At 37.6% G+C, this 20,735-nt stretch overlaps 1 protein-coding gene and 1 pseudogene across 1 annotated transcript in view; one reads left to right on the top strand and one right to left on the bottom strand.

Annotated features, from left to right (window-relative positions):
- Positions 1–20,735, bottom strand: part of LOC125963839 (UDP-N-acetylglucosamine--peptide N-acetylglucosaminyltransferase 110 kDa subunit-like) — a 302,450-nt gene that overhangs the window by 61,989 nt on the left and 219,726 nt on the right. The window lies entirely within an intron of this gene.
- LOC125963835 (UDP-N-acetylglucosamine--peptide N-acetylglucosaminyltransferase 110 kDa subunit-like) overlaps positions 15,729–20,735 on the top strand; it is a 32,723-nt pseudogene continuing 27,716 nt past the window's right edge.

A 20,735-nucleotide genomic window follows, 5' to 3' on the forward strand; every position in this document is an offset into this window, starting at 1 on the left:
TGTGCCCTTATCACTAATTGTCAGTCTACATCAGCTACTATTTATTTTAAAGTACTTCATTCCAGTGTGAGGAGGGTTACATTTAAATATTTCTCAGTCTCCTGTGATTTCTGATTCATATATGTAGCTCTGAAATACTGTGAGCAGGGTGCCATTCAATGCTTTTATGCAGTTTTTTTTTTTTTTTTTTGCTCGTGAACTGCTATGTGCCAGATGCCCCATTCATAACATCTCTTAACTCTGATAATGAGTAGATGTCATTATTTTGCCTTCCAGCACTTCTGATCAATATCAGGCTAATATTATTTTCTCTCTGATTTTCCTTTATATTTTCAAAATTTATAGCAAACACAAAATGAAGTAATTATTTAATGTTTAACACAGTACAGTTTTTTTTTTTGACTGCCCTCTAAGTCCTTGCAACTAGGATCGACTTTATTACAAGTTTAAAAAATTATGAAAATATTTTAGCATAAATATTTATTTAGTGGTACCCTTAACAGTGAATTTATGAGTTTTTTAGGCCACTTTTCAAACTCATTTTAGTTTCAATTAAGATTTGGTGGAATATTTTTTAAACTCATATAGGAAAATATAAGGCTTAAAAAGGAAATGTAAGTCACATTCTTTAGAATTATCTTTCTGTTTATACCTAGTATTTCTTAGTTATCAGAATAAAATTGTGAGCCCAGTGCCTAACACATATTTGGCACTCAGAGAAGTGTATTAAATGAATGCATTCAAACTGAAATAACGTAACTGCTTAGTTAAGGCTTCTCTTGTTTTAGGTGTTTTTTTACAAGATTCTTTTCATTTTAAAAGAGATAATAGAGACTTTAGAAACTGAAAAGTAATGTTAATAGGAATCATAGCAATTAGCTCGTCTATCTTCTCCAATTTTCAGATGGAGCTGACAAAGCAATTAAGTGATTTAACCAATGGCAAGTTAAATAGACTTCAAACTTTCAGATGTATTATTAAGCCATGTAGTTAATTTGGTTCAAAGTTTTGATTTAACCAACATGTATTAAGTATGTGTAATGATGAAGGCACTCTAATGAGCGCCAAGCTTAAAAAAAAAAAAAGAAACACGAAATTCCTACCCAAAGTTTGTAAACTACGGACTAGTATTTGGGAACCACTGAAATTTGATTCTTAGGCTCAGGACTGGAGTCTGGGCGGGAGATACTGATTTGAGGGTCATTAGTATACACTTGTAATTGAACGCATGCAGTGAATGAGATCACACAAGAAGAGGAAATAAAACAAAAGAAATAGTAGAACTAGTGGATTCCTGGTGAAGACGTATTTATAAGATGATACAAAGAGAATCAAGGGGGAAAAGAGACATGTAAAAGGAGTGAGAATCAGATGATAAATGGTTCCTTGAAAATCAAGGGACAAAGAGAACCAGGTAGTAAATGATGGGAGGTTTCTTGTACCTTGCAGAAAACTCAATTGTGATGAAGACTTAAAAGACACTATTAAAATCAGACATTCAGCATCACTGGGGATTCTTGCAAAAGTGCTTTGCTACAAAGGGAGTAACACATGAGCCACAATGAAGATTGCAAATTCTTGGAAAGAAGGAAAGAGGAGGAAAGAAATAATACAAATAAAAGACCAGCATTTTCCAGAATGAGTTCTGCTATCTTCACAGGTTTTAGTAGCTATTACTTGAAAAATATAAAGGAGAGCGTTGGGATAGAGTTCACTTGTGAGATATCTTGAGGAAACAATTTAAAAAGTTAATTTTGCTGCAGGACTTCAGAAAATTTATTTGGCAAATGGGAATGGAGAATATCCAAAAGAGGGTATATTTGGTCATCAATTTTCTTTAAAAAAAAAAAAACACTTTTTGGGATTACTATTCTATATTAGTCACTTGGGAAATTTTGCTTTGGAATAAAAAGAAAAAGCCAAGATATTTAACACTAATAGAAAAAGAAAGAAGGGAAAGAAACAACAGGAATTCAAAAAAAATTCTCCAGCTTTATTAAGATATAATTGACATATAACATTGTGTAAGTTTAAGGTATACAATATGTTGATATGATACATTTATATATTGCAAAATGATCACTACCATAGTACTAGCTGACACCTCCATCATGTCACGTAACTACCATTTCTTTTTTGTGGTGAGAACATTTAAGGTCTACTCTTAGCAACTTTCAAGTATATTAAACAGTTTTATTAGCTAAAATCACCGTAAAGTAATTAGACCCAGAGAACTTATTCATCTTAAAACTGGAAGTTTGTACTCTTTGGCTGACATCTCCTGATTACCCCCAACCCCCTGCCTCTCGTAACCACCATTCTAGTCTCTGTTTCTATGAATTTGACTTCTTAAAAATTCCACATATAAGTGATATCCTACAGTATTTGTCTTTCTCCAACTTACTTCAGTTAGCATGATGCCCTCAAAGTCCACCCATGTGATAGGTTGAAAGAAACCTTGTTTGTGTTGAGGTGTGAATCCCTTCTACTCCAGGATAAGTTTGATTAGATTTGAAAGCCCAAATATTGGAATTTCAATATGTTTAAAGTTTCAGTGCAAATAAAGACCTTCTGAAGTCAAGTGTACACTCAGATAGTGACAGAGCCATGCAACAGAATTTCTATTCGTTTGTGTTTTCTTCACAAAGACATCCAGGAAAGATGCATCAAAGGGAAAGCCTAGCAGAAAATCTTAAACCAAAATAATTGGTAAGGCTGATTAAGAGAGGAGAAAGCATGAAGCAAAGAAACTTAGTAAGTACTTTTTTCCAGGTTTATTTCGATATAAATGATATATAACATTGGGTAAATTTAAGGTGTACAACATGTTGATTTGATACGCGTATATATTGCAAAGTAATTACTACCATAACATTAGCTAATACCTGAATCATGTAGCATAATTTCCATTTATTTTTTGTGGTGAGAATATTTAAGATATACTCTCTTAGCAACTTTCAAGTATATAATACAGTATTATTAACGTAAATTACTATACTGTACATTAGACTCCCCAGAACCTATTTATCTTATAACTAGAAGTTTATAACCTTTGACCAACATATCACTTCTCTGCCACCTCCCAGCTCCTGGTAACCACCCTTTTTTTCTCTGTTTCTACAAGTTTCATGAATTTTGGGTTTTGTTTGTTTGGGTTTTTTTAGATTCCATATGTAAATGAGATATACAATATTTGTCTTTCAGTGTCAGGCTTATTTCATTTAGCATAGTGCCCTCAAGTTCTATCCATGTTGTCACAAATGGCAAGGTGTCTTTCTCATGGCTGAATAATATGTACATATGTATATGCACCCCCCCACCTCATCTTTATTCATTCATCTGCTGAGGAACACTTAGGTTGTTTCCATATCTTGGTTATTGTGAATAATGCTGCAATGAACATGAGAGTGCAGATATCTCTCCCACGATCCTGTTCTCATTTCCTTTGTATGTATACCCAGAAATGGGATTGCTGGATCATGTAGTAGTTTTATTTTTAATGTTTTGAGGAACCCTCTTAGTTTTCCATAGTGGCTGCACCAAGTTACATTCTCACCAATGGTGCAGGAGAGTTCCTTTTCTCTACATCTTCACCAACACTTGTTGTTTCTCGTCTTTCTGATAATAGTCATCTTGACAGGTATGAGATGGTATCTCATTGTGGTTTTGCATTTTTCCGGTGATTACTGATGTTGAGGACTTTTTCATGTACCTGTTTGCCTGTATACTTTGAAAAAAATAAAGAAGATTGAAATCATATCAAAAGCCTTTTCGCACCACAGTTGCATAAAACTAAAAGTTTTCCTAGTTTCCTAGTTTCTCCTAGTTTACCAGGAGAAAACTGAAAAATTAACCAATATGTGGAGATTAAACAGCATGCTACTGAACAACCAGTGGGTCAAGGAAGAAATCAAAAGAGAAATCAAAACCATTTCTTGAGACAAATAAAAATGAAAATACAATATACCAAAACTTATGGAATGCATCTAAAGCAGTTCTAAGAGGGAAGTTTTTCGTGATAAATACCTACATGAAGAAAAAAGAAAGATCTCAAATAAACAACCTAATTTTACAACTCAAAGAACTAGAAAAAGAAGAACAAACTATGACCAAAGTTAGTGGGAGGAAAGAAATAAAGATCAGTGCAGAAATGAATGAATGAGAGACTAAAAAGAAAATAGAAAAGATCCCTGAAACTTGAGTTTTTTTGAAAAGATAAACAAAACACACAGACCTTTAGCTAGACTTATCAAGAAAATAGGATTCAAATAAACAAAATTATAAATGAAAGAGGGTACATTACACCTAGATACCACACAAATGGAAAGGAATATGAGAAACTACTATGAACAATTATGCACCAACAAATGGACAAAACTAGAAGAGATGAACACATTCTTAGTAAGTACTTCTACTGGTCTTACATTCCTGCTCATTTTCTGGCATTCCAAAATCTTATTGGAAATTTTGGACATAAACATCCTTAGAAGAATCCACTGGTTAACAAAGAAAATTTTGTTTCATACTTAAAATTTTCTTTTCAATTCATAACTGGTTTTCTGTATGTGAGACATATTGTTTTCTTATATCAAGTGAATGCTGTCGGGAGTGATCTTCCATCACTTGTTCCTGTTTCTGGAACGTGGCTTGCTCTGTGGCTTGGCATTTTGGAGCTGTCCCTTTTAGACAAGTCTTGAATAAACCATCTTCTCACATAATTTGGCAGAAGCAAAATGGCATCCTCATGTAAAATGTCACCTGCTCTAGATTGGCATTATCCTTGAGATTATAAGTATTCGAATAATGCTCTAAGATTCCTCTCTGTTTATCTCAGAAATATTACTCCCTGATGGTTTCTAAGAGGATAGATTTGGTTATTTTATTAGGTCAAACTTTAATCCTTGATAGAGAGCAAAATATTTTAAAAATGGAGCCTAGGACAGATAAAGTTTGATTTAGTAATTAAACATTAGCGCTGGAAAGGAAAATAGAGTTCATTGAATTCAGTGATTAGTGAGATGACTCTAGAAGAATTTCTGTTTCAGTACCATTGTGCACAAAGAAGGTAAGCTAAATTAGGGTTTTTGGTTCCTTGGTTTTCTCCCCTCATAGCATTTCTTTGGGTTTCTTTTTACATTGTGTTCTTCTTTAGTAGATTAACATTTTATTTTAAAACAATAATTTAATATAAATATTTCATATTGAAAAGCTGGAAAATTAGTTTTTAAGGGATTAAATGATTTTCCCAAGTCATAACTCTACTAAAAGATACAATGGGAACTAGGACCATGGTTTCTTGTGTTTTAGTGCTTTTTGATTTTTATTTCATGTTTTTGTTCTATTAAAGATCTAAGAACCCAATTGGAATTCCATAATAGGACATGATGGCTTAAAAAAAAATAGAAAGAATGAAAGAAAAGAGTTATAAAGAGAATTAAAACCATCAATAATTATTCTTGCCGACTGCATTTTTCCTTCAAATAATTATTTCTTCACCTGTTTATATTCTTAATACTGTATGTGATAAAGAATTTAAATAATAAAATAAAAATTTCCCCAAAATGTATTCATCTCGATCAGGGTTTCTCAACCTCAGCACTAAAATTTTGGAGTGACACATTTTTTTGTTATTTGCTGTCCTATGCATTGTATAATGTTTAGCAGCATCCTTGGCCTCAACCCACCAGATACATGGAGATATGACAGTCTTTTACTCAGTCATGATAATCAGAAATGTCTCAGAGAATGCCAAATATCCACCAGAGACAATACTACCCCTGGTTGAGAACGATTGATCTAAATAATGTACAGTCTAGATCCAAACTGAGACACCAAACTGAAGATAATCTTACCATATGTTAGCTATTGTGAGTAGACATTTGTTCCAAGATTTTAAGCAGTCCATTGTGATATTTTAGATATTCTAAGGAAAACAATCGTGGCTGTAAGAAGTGAGGCAGGTGTGGGAGTCAAGCCTTAATGTAAGCAGGTGAAGTGGGCTGCATGAGCTTTGACTATGTGCTTGGTGGGTGTGGAGAGTCCACAAAAATATTTAATATTCTAATTTAATTGAACTCAGTTCTTGTTAACTTTTTGTATTATGTGACCCTACATGTAATAGGCAAAAAGAGTTAAATATTTGTCTTTGATGGCTGGACAAGGCAGTCAGACTCTAGAGTAGAGTATGATGATGGTGATGGGGATTTTAAGCTTGCCACTTTGATGTCCAGATGTGTCTTAGAATGGAAGATGGAAAAAGTCATGAGGAGAGGGCTATCTTGAGGACTAGCTTTCCCTAGTTACAATAAAAGGGAATTATTTTTTGTTTTTTTGTTGTTTTTTTTACTTTGTATTAGTGAACAGCTATTAATCCCAGTGTGGAATTGTTCCTCTATCACCCACATAGTTCTCTTGAGTCTCTCAGCACAGTGTCTGATCACTTCCTGGTGTAAAGCATGACTCAGCTTTGCCCAACTAGATTACTTTCATGCTATTTTCTGTGCTTGTTCTATGGTCATTGGCATAGAGGTAACTATTACTTTAGCAGTTTGACCTGTAATGATTTTATAAAGTAGCTGGGACAGTGATTATCTTGCCTGTCAATGCAAAGAGCCTAGCCACAACAGGAGAGAACTAAGCCACCAAGCAAAAAGATACAAAGGCAAACAGACCCTGAACGATAAAGCACCTCAAGACTTCTTTAATCACCTGGATCCAGCCGTATCTGAAGCTCAGGTTGCCCCTTGGACATCCAGCTACATGAGTCAACAAAGTAACTTTTTTTTTTTTTTGCTTCATCTAGTTTGTGTTAGGTTTCCATCACTTACAGTTGAAAGAGGTCTGCTGAGTATGGAGAATATTCCCATTGAGCAAATGTGAGCAAGGAATTGCAAATGCATAGAAATAAAATGACAGCTATACAGATGAAAGACTAACACGAAACAACAAGAAAAGCCCCTTGAACTTTAATGCAGGAATAATGAACAAATAAAGAGTATGTGTGAGCTATCTCACAAAAACCTGTTCTTCAAGGAGAAGCAAGGCATCAGAGAAAAATGACCTCATAACAGATTGAAATAGAGACGATAATGGAGGAAAAAAATGTCCAGAATCAAACCAGAGAGTGTGTCCTTCTATTCACATACTGTTTGCAAATTCTAATGATGGAGGACCAGTAATTGAGTTCACCTGTGTAAGAACTGCATCATTCATTTATTCAGCCAACATTTACAAATTATCAACCAAGAGGGAAGGATTCCTAGTTGTTAAACACCAAGTCTCTGAACTTCAGTCTTTATCCGAGATGTAAGTCTAGGGAGGGGAAAAAAAATTCAAGAAACCATGAATAGTATAAAAGCTATTGTAGGCAAGTGCAGAGTGAGACAGACAATTCACTCTATTACTTATGGCTTCTTCAATTGTAAGTGACAGAAAAAGGAATTCAAACTAGCTTAAGTAGGAAAAAAAATTTGCATGAGGTTGCATTCAGGTTTGAACTCCTGAGTCCATGCACAGCTGGACTCAGGAGTTCAAAGCATGGCACCTGAATTCTATCTCCTTCTCTACCTCTTAATTTTGTTTGCTTCTGAGTTGTCTTTCCACATTGTTGCAAAGAAGACAATTAGCAGACCTGGGTTAATGTCATTAGAGGTCATGACTCCAAAGGTAAAGTTACCTCTTTTCCTCACATGACATTTATTGACTCTACTTTAGTCTTAGGCCCATTTCTGGAGCAATCTCTGTATCTAAGAGGATGTGCCTCAGCCTTGTCCATGTACCACTTCTGCAGCTGGGTGCTGGGACCATGATACTGACAGACCCACCAAGATAAGTTGAAGTGAGAGTTACTGAAAGGAAAAGAAGCTATGTAGTCAGTACCATTTATGATGATGATGGTTATGATGATAACCTTCATCATCATTATTCTAGACGACATTCAGTCTCCTAACACATCCTGGGTGGGACCTAGAAGTTGTCATGTCACATCTGAGCTAACTATTAAAGAGTAAGTATTTGTATGACTACTGTTGGTTAAGATGAAAAACAAGAGGATGCATTAGTGTAGAGGATTCAGTGTAATTATGCAGGCATGCTTTAGCAAAATTCACTAATGTCCAAATATACACAAATTGTCATCTACCATTTATTGAGTACTGATTATGTGCCAGGCATTTGCTAAGTAAGCTCTTTAATTTGATCATCTCATTTAATTCTCCCAAATTTTACAAGGTAAATATTACTCTCTTTCTCAAATTGCAAATAATGCTCAGCGAGGTGAAATAATTTACTTAATTAGCAAGTGGTAGAGTTTGGATTGAAACACAGGAAGTGTGAAACAAGAGCTTGGATATTTAATACGACTTTGTACTTAGGGGGACCATACATCTCAGTTTATGCCTCTTGTCCTGATACAATTATTAATTGCATCCCCTTCTACTTCAAAACATGTTCAGATTTTGACAATAAATTATATAACATGAACACTGCCTCCTTCATGGATATGTTTGAACTCCCATGTATTTTATATACTTGTCTTTCATTCAGAATGATTTTAATAATCTTTTATTTTAGGAGAAGAGCTTCATATTTACAAAGAAGGTGCAAAGATAGTACAGAGAGTTCTGATATCCCCACACCCACTTTCCCTTATTATTAGCACCTTATATTAATTTGTCACAATTAATGACAATATTGATACATTATTATTAACTAAAGTTCATACTTTATTCATATTTCCTTAGTTTTCACTTAGTGTATTTTTTCTGTTACAGGATCCCATCCAGGATATCACATTATGTTTAGTCATCATGTCTCCTTAGGCTCCTCTTAACTGTGCCAGTTTCTCAGGCTTTCCTTGTTTTTGATGACATTGGCCCTTTTGCGAAGTACTGGCCAGGTGTTTTGTAGAATGTCTCCCAACTGGGATTTCTCTGATGTTTTCCTCACAATTATAATGGGGTTATGGGTTTGGGGGAGGAGATCACAGAGGTAAAGTGCCAATTTTATCACATAACATCAAGGGTATATACTATCAATGTGGCTTATCATTCTTGATATTAACCTTGATCACCTGGCTGAGGTAGTGTTTGACGTGTTTCTCCATTGTAAAGTTACTCTTGTAAAATGGTTGTTAACCTTTTCAAGTTATGTTTATATGGAGAACATGCACACATTTTAAGTGTGTGAATCCATGACTTTTGACAGATATATTTACCCATGTAACCACTATCCCTTTCAAGATGTAGAACATTTCTGTCAGCCTTCTAAAGTTGTTTTAACTTGTCTTAATTTAATCTTTTGATTTCATAGAGTCCCTAAAGAATCCTTTCAGTTATGATTGAGTCAGAAGTGCCCCAACTCTTAGCAGACATATCACAATTTTGAGCTGCTCTCAAAATAAATAACCAGATTCTTAACTATGTTTGACTCTATCAGGTTACCTTTTATAGACTGGCCATCTCTCCATATATCTTTCCTGACTGGAATAACTAGGTAATGCAGACTTACCATCCCATGGACTTGAAACCTTGTCCTATAGGTAAGAACACCAGGATGAACAAGCCTCAGAAAGGGAGACTTAACGAAAAATCACAAGGAACCAATCTTTATAACTGCTAAAGCGTGACAGGATGTGAAGAAGGCTGACATGACTGTGACAAATCTGGCTTAGAGAAGACTATTGTGGATAATATCATGGGATACCACCGCATTTTATATTCAGAGATTTCTAAGAGTGGACCTGAAGTAGGAGCAAGACAGGTATGGTCTTAACATCCTAAGTAAGACATTATCAGTATTCGAAAGAGGTTTCTAAAGCACTTTTATCAATTCCTTTTTTAAAGTATTAGTTATAATATTCATCACTGTTGGACTTATAGGGAAATAATGTTTTACAAGAAGCAACATAAATATAAGTGTAAAAGTTCATGAGGCGGCATCATGCAAGTTATTTTATCAAAACTTATATAAAAATCATGGCATATAATTAGAGCTGAAAGAAATGTTAAATCTCAGAGAGCCACAAAAAAAAAAACCTCTTCAGTTTATAGATAATAAAAATGGATGAGTTGAAAAATTTGCCCAGATAATTGGATCTTAACCTTATATATAAACTTTATTGTGGTATAGTTTACATAAACAAAAGTATATGCATATTAAATATATGATTGATGAGCTTATAAAATATAAACTAAGCATAAAACTTTATATACTAAAACCCACCACAAATTAGATATATAACATTTTCATCACCCTGGAAAGGTACCTTATACCCCTGTTTACTCAATCCATCCCCTATTCTCAGACCCAGGCTGATCTGCTCTCACTACATATTAACTTTGACTTTTCTAGAATTTCATATAAAAGATGTCATATTGCATACACTGTCTTTTGTCTTTCTTCCTTTGCTTCCTATAACATTTTTGAGATATATCTGTTTAGTGTATATTAGTTGTTCCCTTTTATAGCTGAGTAGTATTCCATTGTATGGATATACCACTTGTATTTATCCTTTTGATGGGCATTTGGGTTGTTTCCATTTTATAGTTATTTTGAATAACACCACTATAAACATTTATACAGAAATACCTGTGGATTGTTATTTCCTTGGGTAGAAGTGGAAATGTTGGGTTGAATGGTAAGTGTATGTTTACCTTTATGAGAGACTGAGAAAGACTTTTCTAAAGTGGTTGCACCGTTTTGCATTCTGACCAGCAGTGTATAAAAGTACTAGTTCTGCTGTATCCTTTCTAAGACTCACAATGGTCAGTCTTTTTCATTTTAACCTTTGTAATAGGTAGTGGGATCTCACTTTGGTTTTAATTTGCTTATCCCTGAAAACTAATGGTGCTGAACATCTCTTCATGTGCCTACTGCCTTTTGTGTATCTTCTTGAGTGAACATATACTTTTTCTGTATGTGTGTGTAGTATATAACCTTCCTTATGTACAAGTTCTTTGTAAAATATATGTTTTGTGAAATTTTCACCATTTCTGCTTCCTTCTCCCCTATTTTCTGAACGAGTCTCTGTAAGATTGACATTTTTCCTTAGATTGTTGATCACATTCACCAAGGAATGCCATCTGGACCTAGAATTTTCTTTGTGGGAAGGATTTTTTATAGTTACTTTATCTTATTCAAACAGCTTTGTTGAGATGAATTTTACTTATAAAATCCACTAATTTCAAGGATACAATTTAGTAATTTTTAGTAACTACCAAATTATACAACCATCAACATGAATCAGTTTTAGAATATTTTTATTACCCTAATAAGATCTCTCATGCCCATTTCCAGTTTATCCCCATTCCCACCACCAGCCCCAGGCATGGGAAGGTTTTTCACTGTAAAGGAAATGTAACAAACATAAACCTTTTAGATTTTTTTCTTTCTTTTTGAGTCAATTTCGGTAAGTTGTGCCTTTCAATGAATTTGTCCATTTCACTTAGTTATCAATTTTTTGATATAAAATTTTCATGACATTTCCTTATTTTCCTTTCCATGAGTCTAGGGTCTAGAGTGATGCTTTTTCTTTTTATATTGGCCATTTCTCTCTTCTTTCTTTTTTTCTTAATCTGTCCAGCTTAGACATTTTCAGTTTTACTGGTCTTTACAAGGAACAGCTTTTGGTATTATTGGGTTTTATCTCTTTTTGCTCTTTTCTATTTTATTGAGTTATACTTTTTATTCTTTCTTTTTACTTTGAGTTTAATGTATTTTACTTTTTTAGTTTCAAATGCAAAGTTTAGATGATTGAATTAAATGTATATTTTCTTTTCTACTATATGGCTTTAAGCTATAAATCTCTCCCTAAGAACTGCTTTAGATAGAGTCAACAGATTTTGACAGGCTGTTATTGTTATCAGTCATTAAAAATATATTCTTATTTATCTGGATTTTTTTTTTTTTTTTTTTTTTTTTTGCGGTACGCGGGCCTCTCACTGTTGTGGCCTCTCCCGTTGCGGAGCACAGGCTCCGGACGCACAGGCTCAGGGGCCATGGCTCATGGGTCTAGCCACTCCGTGGCATGTGGGATCTCCCTGGACCGGGGCATGAACCTGTGTCCCCTGCATTGGCAGGTGGACTCTCAACCACCGCGCCACCAGGGAAGCCCCTACCTGGATTTTTAAAAAAATTGTGAGTTAAGTGTGTTTAAATATCAAATACTAGGGGATTTTCTAGATATTTTGTTATTGATTTTCAAGTTAATACCATTGTTATCAGAATGAGTTCAATAATTTTAAGTGTATTGAAACTTGTTTATGGAACAATATATGGTCTATCTTGAACAATGTTCAAGTTTGTCTTCTGCAGTGTGCAACTGCTGTTACACAGATACAGTGAATTTCAAACAATGTATTTTTCAGCCCTACACATTCCATTTATTTTTATATTTTTCACTTCTCTCCTCATTGGGTTCATGTTTCCCTCAAATTCTTGAACATATTTACACTAGCTGTTTATATTTATTTCCTATTGCTGTGACACAACTACCACACATTTAGTGACTTAAAACAATACTCATTTATCTCACAGATCTTTAGGTACTCAAGTATGGGCGGCTTGGCTGGGATCTCTCCTGAGGCTCTTCTTACAGAACTGAAGTCAGAGTGTCAGCCAGGCTGAGCTGTTATCTGGAAGCTCTGGGAAAAATCCGTGTCCAAGGTTATTCACCTTGTCAGTAGAATTCAGTTACTTACAACTGTAGGGACGACGTCCTTGTCTTCTCTTGCCATTATCCAGGGGCCAGACAGCTTCTAGGGCCACTCTCAGACCCTTCCAGATGGCTCCTTCCCTCTCAGCAATAGAGAACCTCCTTCATGTTGAATCCTTCTCACACTTAGGATCTCTCTGACATACTCTTTTGTGACCAGCCAAAGAAAAGTCTTATTTTAAGGACTTACATGGTTAGGTTAGGCTCACCTGGAGAATCTCTCTCAAAGCCAACCAATTAATAACCTCAACTACACCTGCAAAATCCCATTCACTATATAATTATGGGGGCTATTTTAGAATTCTGTCACACTGTTTTTTTTTTGTATTTGTGCTGATTCTAAAATCTGTCATTTCTAGATCTGTTTTTATTGACGAGTTTTTCCTCCTGCCTTTTCACATGCCTCATAATTTTTATTGGATTCTGTACAGTGTAAAAATAATGTGATTGTGTCTTCATTTCACTCTCTTCCTTTAAAAAGCATTGAATCTTGTTTTAGCAGATGTTAGGTTACTTGCAGGTCAGCTAGATCCTTTCCAGGTTGGTTTTTAAGACTTTTTCCAGTGAGTATTTAGCCCTGCTATTAAAGTGTAACCTTTCTGGGTCTCTACTAATTTGTCCGAGTCTTCAGAAAGATTTCTCCCCTCCAGAGGGTTAGCACTTCAGTGTCTCCCAGTGCTGTGTGAGCTCTGTTACAGTTCCCTAATAGTTGTTATTTTCCTAGGGTCCCATATCCTCATCCTATGTTTTCCCAGTTTAGTGTTGAGCCAAAATTCGAGGGACTACCATACATATTTCTAGCCCTCTTTCTCTGTGTACCTCCTGTCTATCTTGTACTCTTGCCTGCAAGTTGCAGCTTCCTGAGTCTCTCTGAACTCTGTTTTCTCAAATTAGCCCATTGACCATGCTCAGCTTGGGTCTGAAAAGTGGCACCAGGCAGGAACATTCATAGGTCTTGCCTCATTTGTTCCCCCTCCTTTGGGGAACACAGTCCTGAGCTCTTAGCTGCCCAGTGTCTTAAAAGGGTTGTTTAAGTTATTCTAATTTTCTAATGATTAGCTTTGAGAGGAAAATTCTGGGGCCAATTACTCCATAATGGCTAGAAGCAGGAGTCCTCAATTGAGATTGATTGACTGAATGAATGTCTACAAGAGCTTACCTGCTACCTTCTCCCCACAGAAATGAGACTTGATCCCACTTCCGATTTTATTTTAATGGGGTGGAGGGTTGAGGAACTGAAGAATCAAAATCATTATATGATAGGGACTTCCCTGGTGGTGCAGTGGTTAAGAATCCACCTGCCAATGCAGGGGACACGGGTTCGATCCCTGGTCCAGGAAGATCCCACATGCCCCGGAGCAACTAAGCCCGTGCGCCGCAACTACTGAGCCTGTGCTCTAGAGCCCGTGAGCCACAACTACTGAAGCCCGCACGCATAGAGCCCATGCTCCACAACAAAAGAAGCCACCACAGTGAGAAGCCAGCACACTGCAATGGAGAGTAGCCCCTGCTTGCCGTAACTAGAGAAAGCCTGCACACAGCAACGAAGACCCAACACAGTCAAAAATAAATAAAATAAAAAATAATTTTTAAAATGCTGTGAATTCACAACACAATGATAAAAAAATTTTTTTTAATCATTGTAAGATAAATAACTTGCATGGGGAAGGTACTAGTATCAACTTACGTTAAATAATTTCAAAGCAGATACGATCATGAGAAATGGGCCCACATCACAAAGAATCACGATATGCAAAGAATATGAGTAATTACCCTAAGGAATATTGTTTGAATATTAAATGAGATGTGAATATTAAAAAATGATAGATGGTCTAAAATTCCATTTAATTCGATTAGTGGAATTAAGCATGGTAGATGGTCTCGTAAGACATTCCCCAGAGAGAACTTTCCAATAATTTAAACATTTTATGTTCAGTTGTTCACTGGACATACCCAGAACGTGATTCATCCAAGAGGAATAGTTCTGGAAACACTGCTGATAGGGATTAGTGTCTAATACATAGACAGACAACAGAGTACAATAGTTAAAAGTGTTGTTGCTGAGATTAGACATGGGTATGAGCTCTGTTTCTGCACCCAAGAGCTAGGTGGCAGAGGGGTTGAAACATAGATTTTGAAGATAGAGTTCCTGACTTCAAATTGAGCTCTGTGCTTCCTAGCTTTATGTCCTTGGCAAGTCTCTTAAGAACACTGTATCTCAATTTCTTCATCTGAAAAATAGGGGTGATGAATAATAATACCTGCCTTTTATATGTTGGGGATGAGATAAATCCTTAGTTTATTATGCGGATTAAATAAATCAACATGTGTAAACCATTCAAGCAGTACCTGGGGCATAGTAAGTTCCAGATAAGTGTTAGCTATTATAATAATTTCTTGTCTACAATTAGGATAATAATAAAAATAGTAACTCTTTCATAAATACAGATGTCAGTGCCATTTGGAATAGTCTCTATAACAATTTCTGTCTCCACATTTACTGTGTTTCAGCAAATTTACCTAACAGATGGTGAGTGGGCAATTTTTAAAGGGGCAGTTTTTAAAGAGCGGAGAGGGAAGGAATAGAGACAGGCACATACTATATTTGAAGTTACCTCCACGTGTATTTTATGTATGTATACGCATACAATTAAGAAGTCTTTGGATGTTTTATCTTCAAGAATAATTCAGATACTGGATTACTTGAATATCATAAACATTTAGGGTTTAACAGATTCGTTACATATAGACGTTGTATCATGGATTGAAAAGACCATAGCCAGCGGGCAGCAGCGGGCAGCAGCGGGCAGCAGCGGGCGGAGCGACCGAGCGGCGGCGAGGGCTGGGCGCCGGGTGCAGGGGTCCGTGCTTCCTCGCGGTGGAAGGCTGGGGTTCGCCAGAGACGCCGGGTTGCTCCGCGTTGCCAGGTTACCGAGCGCGTGCCCCCCGCCCGCTCTTCCGTCCGGGCCGCCCTCGGCGCCGCCTGAGCCGCGGCGCGTGCTGCGTGGGGCGCCGGGTCCGCGGAAGCCTGGGTCGGGGGCTGCGTGAGGGACTCTCGTCGCGCGTGGACGCTGCGCGAGCGCGCGGGGGACGTAGGGCGCCGACCTGGGGCTCCCCGGCGCTCCGGCTCCGCTCAGGGCGCCCGCTCAGGGGCCTCCGGCGCGAGGCCCCCTTCGTGGTAAAGATGGCGGCGCCCAGGCGGGCCGCGCCGAGGTGAGCTGGAGCTGGGCCCGGAGAGGGGTGAGTCAGCCACGCCCAGGACTTGGACCCCGGGCTCGTCTCCCGTCTCCCGGGGAGCGGCGGGTGAGTGGGTGCGGCCGCGCGTAGGTTCCTCTCGTGGGGTGGTCAGCTCTTCGTGCGTCCGCAGACTTCTGTCGTCTGATAGTCAGATCTGGGGTGGCCCAGGTTGGAGGCGAGGGTGCTTGATTGGGGAAACCTGAGGGGTTTAAGGACTCTGTTGGGATCGTTTCAGACCCCAGCAAGAAGCTGAGCAAGTTTTCTCCTCTGTTCCCGGCTAAGTTTTCTCTCTTCTCTGAAGACGCCAGCTTTTCTGAATCACCTTGTTCCCCGGGGGGATACAGTTGGTGGTTCTGACCGTGGAACGTAGGACCCGGCGCGGGGAAGCCTGAGCTGGTTCTAGTTACTTTGTTTGCAAAGCACTTGTCTTGTCTTTGGAATCTTTGTGTATATAACCAACGTTGGGAAGAGCCAGCGTTTTCTCCTCCAAAACACTGCGAGGGGTAACTTTATACGTAAGAAACAAGTGGGCGTTCACATCCATCTCTTTTCCAACCACTGAGTTTTGGTTGTGTTTCCTTTCTTTAAGTTTGTCTCGTTTTGAACTGATAACAAAACAAACAAACAAAAAAACCATAGCCAGTTACGCAAAGTATATACTCTAGTCTCAGTCCTGCCATTAATTAGCTATGTTACCTTAAGTCATTTAATTTTTCTAGGCCTCATTTTTCTCATGTGATGTTTTTTCTTTGGAAAAGTATAGTTTCTCGAAGTCGCTAATCTCTGTGTCATAGTTCAGCTTGGAGAAAACCTGTTCTTATCCAAACTCCATGACATTGTATTTCCAGCTCCAACTTTGGACTTTGAGTGAGTTGGGGGCAACTTTTTAAGGATATTTTCACACAGCTTTTTTAGTTAATATCAGTCTAGCTGACTTGTCATACTCAGACTTTCTCTCACATTCTTTACCAGTGTGTTCCTTAGTCATATATATAAAGACTGTTGTGGGAAAAATGACCTCCTGGGTCAGCTTACTGCATGGTCATCGACACAGGACAGGGAGTAAGATTCTGTGGATTTTACAGAAGCAGATACAGGTTTCATTTTCCATGTCCTCTCCCCTTTCATCTTGCAAAAAAACAGCAGGCTTTTCTTGGAGAACTGCCAGATAATGCCATCCTGCCTCCTCACGGGCCCCGGGGATGAGTCGCCCAGGGACTGAACTCCAGTAAAGCAGGTGATTGGCTCATGGGTAGGCATCTGACCTCGGCTAAGTCTATCAGACTGCTCCCCAGGACTTTTGTCTCAGAGCAAAATGGAAGAATTGTCTTTTCTCTCTGCAATTTCTAAGCTGGGGAGATATGACTCTGGGACTCCCAGTGACCATCCAGCACAAGGAGAGACTTTCTGTAAAATAAAGTCTTGCAGAGGTAAGCAGCGCTGAGGGATGGAGAGAGGGCTGGAACCCTGCTGATACTCTGGAACGTCCAGATCCAACTGTATCTGAATATGGCTGCATCCCTGAATTTCTAGTACTTGTTTGTTGAGGTGGTTGTTGTTGTTTGGTTTTTGTTTTTAAATTTCCTTTGACTATTTTGAATTTGTTTTCAGCCATGTGCATTTGAAAGCATCATAGCTAAAAGAGCTAATTTCCTACATTAATGTCAGGTTTGCTGACTGGCATTCCTTAAGTGAAAAATCATATCCGCTATTTTCTTTAAGTAAAATCCTTCTAGCTCAGGTTTGAGATATTCAGAACTCTGCCTCCTACCCCCCTCTTTCCAACATTTACTGTATCACCTTGAAGCATTTGTGACCACATCTTTCCCATCTAGACGCAGTTGAGAGAGAGAGCAAAGACTTCTGATATAAACTGCAACCTATACGCCTCCTACCTGGAAGCTTTAGAACATACTTGATTCTTGTCATTAAAGCAAATCTTTTGTTGTTGTCTCCAGGGCACAGAAGCATTTTCATGGCATAATGGAGTACAAAGTACATTAAGCCTAACTCTACTTCTCACCCTCTTTTACTTTAAATAGGCAGAAAAGAACAATCTCAAACACATTTTCCCAACAAATAAAATACATATACGATTATGTTTAGAAGACATTTATGCAACATATAGTTAGACTGATTAATTAATGGACCTTTCGCCAATTGGCACAGTAAATATATATGTTCAATGTGCTTAATTAAAAAGAAGACAATAACATATTTTTACAGGTTAATTATCTGAGAAGAGTATTGTGCCAGCACACTTGATACTACAGTATTTCATGTTTGACAAGTAACCTTCTTTCAATTATATTTACTGCTAAATGTTTCTTGGATCAAGCTATTAAATTATAAGGTCAAAAGTAAAATGATATGAAATTACAATGATAAAGGGACACATATCCCACTTTATGAGAATAGAAGTTCTAATTTCTTTTCAATACTACTAGTAGTGACCACAGTACTAATTTGAGCCCTTACTATGAGCCACTGTGCCCATATACATTTAGTTCTTACAGTAGTTCTGCAAAGGGCATATAATAATCCACCCTGTAAAGCTGAAGAAAGTGATTCTCATAGCTGAAAGTCACATAGCTGGTGAGTGGCAAAGTCTAGATTCAAACTTAGAGTCGTCTGACAATGCCCAGGTTGTTGACCACTATGTACACTGCTCAATTGCTGCACCAATAAAGAAGTGCTTGTAATAATTATAGATTTGCCTACCCCGAAACTGCAGTGATTTAAAGACATCAAAGTTGCCAGTTGCTTAACCACATCTACTTACAGTAAGAAATTACATTTTATTTCATTTCTAAAACAAGATTAATTCTGCAGGCCCATCGAAACTTGAGCACACAAATCCTACCTCCAAATGAAAGATGCTTGTTTTCCATTATTCAACACATGGCCCTGTACAGAGGCAATAAATATATAGTAGAATTTTCATTCAAATAAATGAGAAGAGAGGTTTCTTCTTGTCCTGATTCAGTGCCCATCATTATGGATTATGATGGCTCTTCCCAAACTTTACTTCATTCCCTCCACTGTTTCTACAAAACTCCAGTAATGGAATCCATCATTCAGATATATGTGCAAAGCGAAAGGACTGTATTAATACAGTTGCTGAAAGTCAAGTTGATAGAGCACAGGAAATACATCCTAATAAATGCAACATTAATGTTTGTGTGGGCCTTGGAGTGAGGGGTAGAAGAATTTTCAGTTTAATGGAATATTTTGCCTCTTGCTATGAAAGTGCGGCTTAATAGTCTTGTAATTGGTCATTTACAGAATCCTCCATCTCTGGGTTTCATGCTTTCTTTACTCTGCAGCTGTTGATTCCTTCTCTTGTTCTGGATGGAAGAGAGCCACTTCAAAGGGCTCAGCCTGCCTTTTTGTGTTATTGTTGAGATGAAGATATTTCCATTTATTAAAGCACACTATTTAAACATTTTTATCATGTTTTAAACTTGACTGTGTTCTGAAGGTATGAGCACAGGCAGACATAATGGGGGATGTTTTCCAGGAGAAAACATACTCTTATCAAAGGAATTATCAGAATTTTCATGTATGGATTGAGAATCAAATTCTGGAGTTAGACCTGAATTTAAATTCATACTCACAACTTATTACCAGTCTCATCTTGATCAAACGGTTACCACACTTCTCATCAATTTCCTTATCTTTGAAAGCGGAATAAGAGAAGTATGCCTGGTGGAGTTACACATCAAGCTCATCTGATAGAATATTCATAAGGATTTTGCACAAAATATACATGGAAATATTTTAGCACCGAGTTTAGCATGCGATTCATCTTCAATACATTTAAGAGCTATTATTTTATTATTATTATGCTATCACTAAGTATCACTATTACTTAAATGTCATTATTGCTAAAATTGCTGTAAAATTACCGCAGTAACCCATGATGAATTCCCCTCTTCTGTTTCCTTTGTTTAAATGGAAAATATATATATAGATCTAGACAGAGAACACTTTAGTGATCCTATTCAGTGGAGTGAGAATTTCCATGGCACTGATTAAAACAAATCCTGAATTGCATGGACTTAAGATAGCAGAGAGGGGCTTCCCTGGTGGCGCAGTGGTTGAGAGTCCGCCTGCCGATGCAGGGGACACGGGTTCGTGCCCCGGTCTGGGAAGATCCCACATGCCGCAGAGCGGCTGGGCCCGTGAGCCATGGCTGCTGAGCCTGCGCCTCCGGAGCCTGTGCTCCGCAACGGGAGAGGCTGCAACAGTGAGAGGCCCGCGTACCGTGAAGAAAAAAAAAAAAAAAAAAGATAGGCTAAGAGATTTGAAGTTAGACATCCCCAAGTGTGAATTCTACTGTGACCCTCTTCTAGCTCTAAAACCTTGAGGAAGTTACTTAAACTTTCTGAGCTTTACTACTAGTTTCCTCATCTGTATCTTTTTCAGGACTATTTATCAAGCATCTTCCTGTTCTCTATGCTTGGACGTATCAATGAATAAATTAGACAAGAGCCTTTGCCTGCGTGCTCCTTCTTGCATGCTTTCTCCCTCCTTACACTCTCGTGTGGAAACGGATGTTATAAATAAATTCTATGCTTTGTCACAGGTTGATGGGCGCTACGGGATAAGGAAAAGGATGTGAAGCTCCCTGAAGAGGCTTGGGTTGGGAGTGCTGGAGGAGTGTACAGGTAGGTTCTGATTTTAAATAGGGTAGTCAGGGTGGATTTTATAAGTTGACATTTGAGCAAAGACTTGAAGTGAGGGAGTTGTCAGAATGTATGATGGGGCGACCACTCCCTGGGAG

Source organism: Orcinus orca, chromosome 3 (genome assembly GCF_937001465.1).
Source record: "Orcinus orca chromosome 3, mOrcOrc1.1, whole genome shotgun sequence".
Taxonomy (NCBI): domain Eukaryota; kingdom Metazoa; phylum Chordata; class Mammalia; order Artiodactyla; family Delphinidae; genus Orcinus; species Orcinus orca.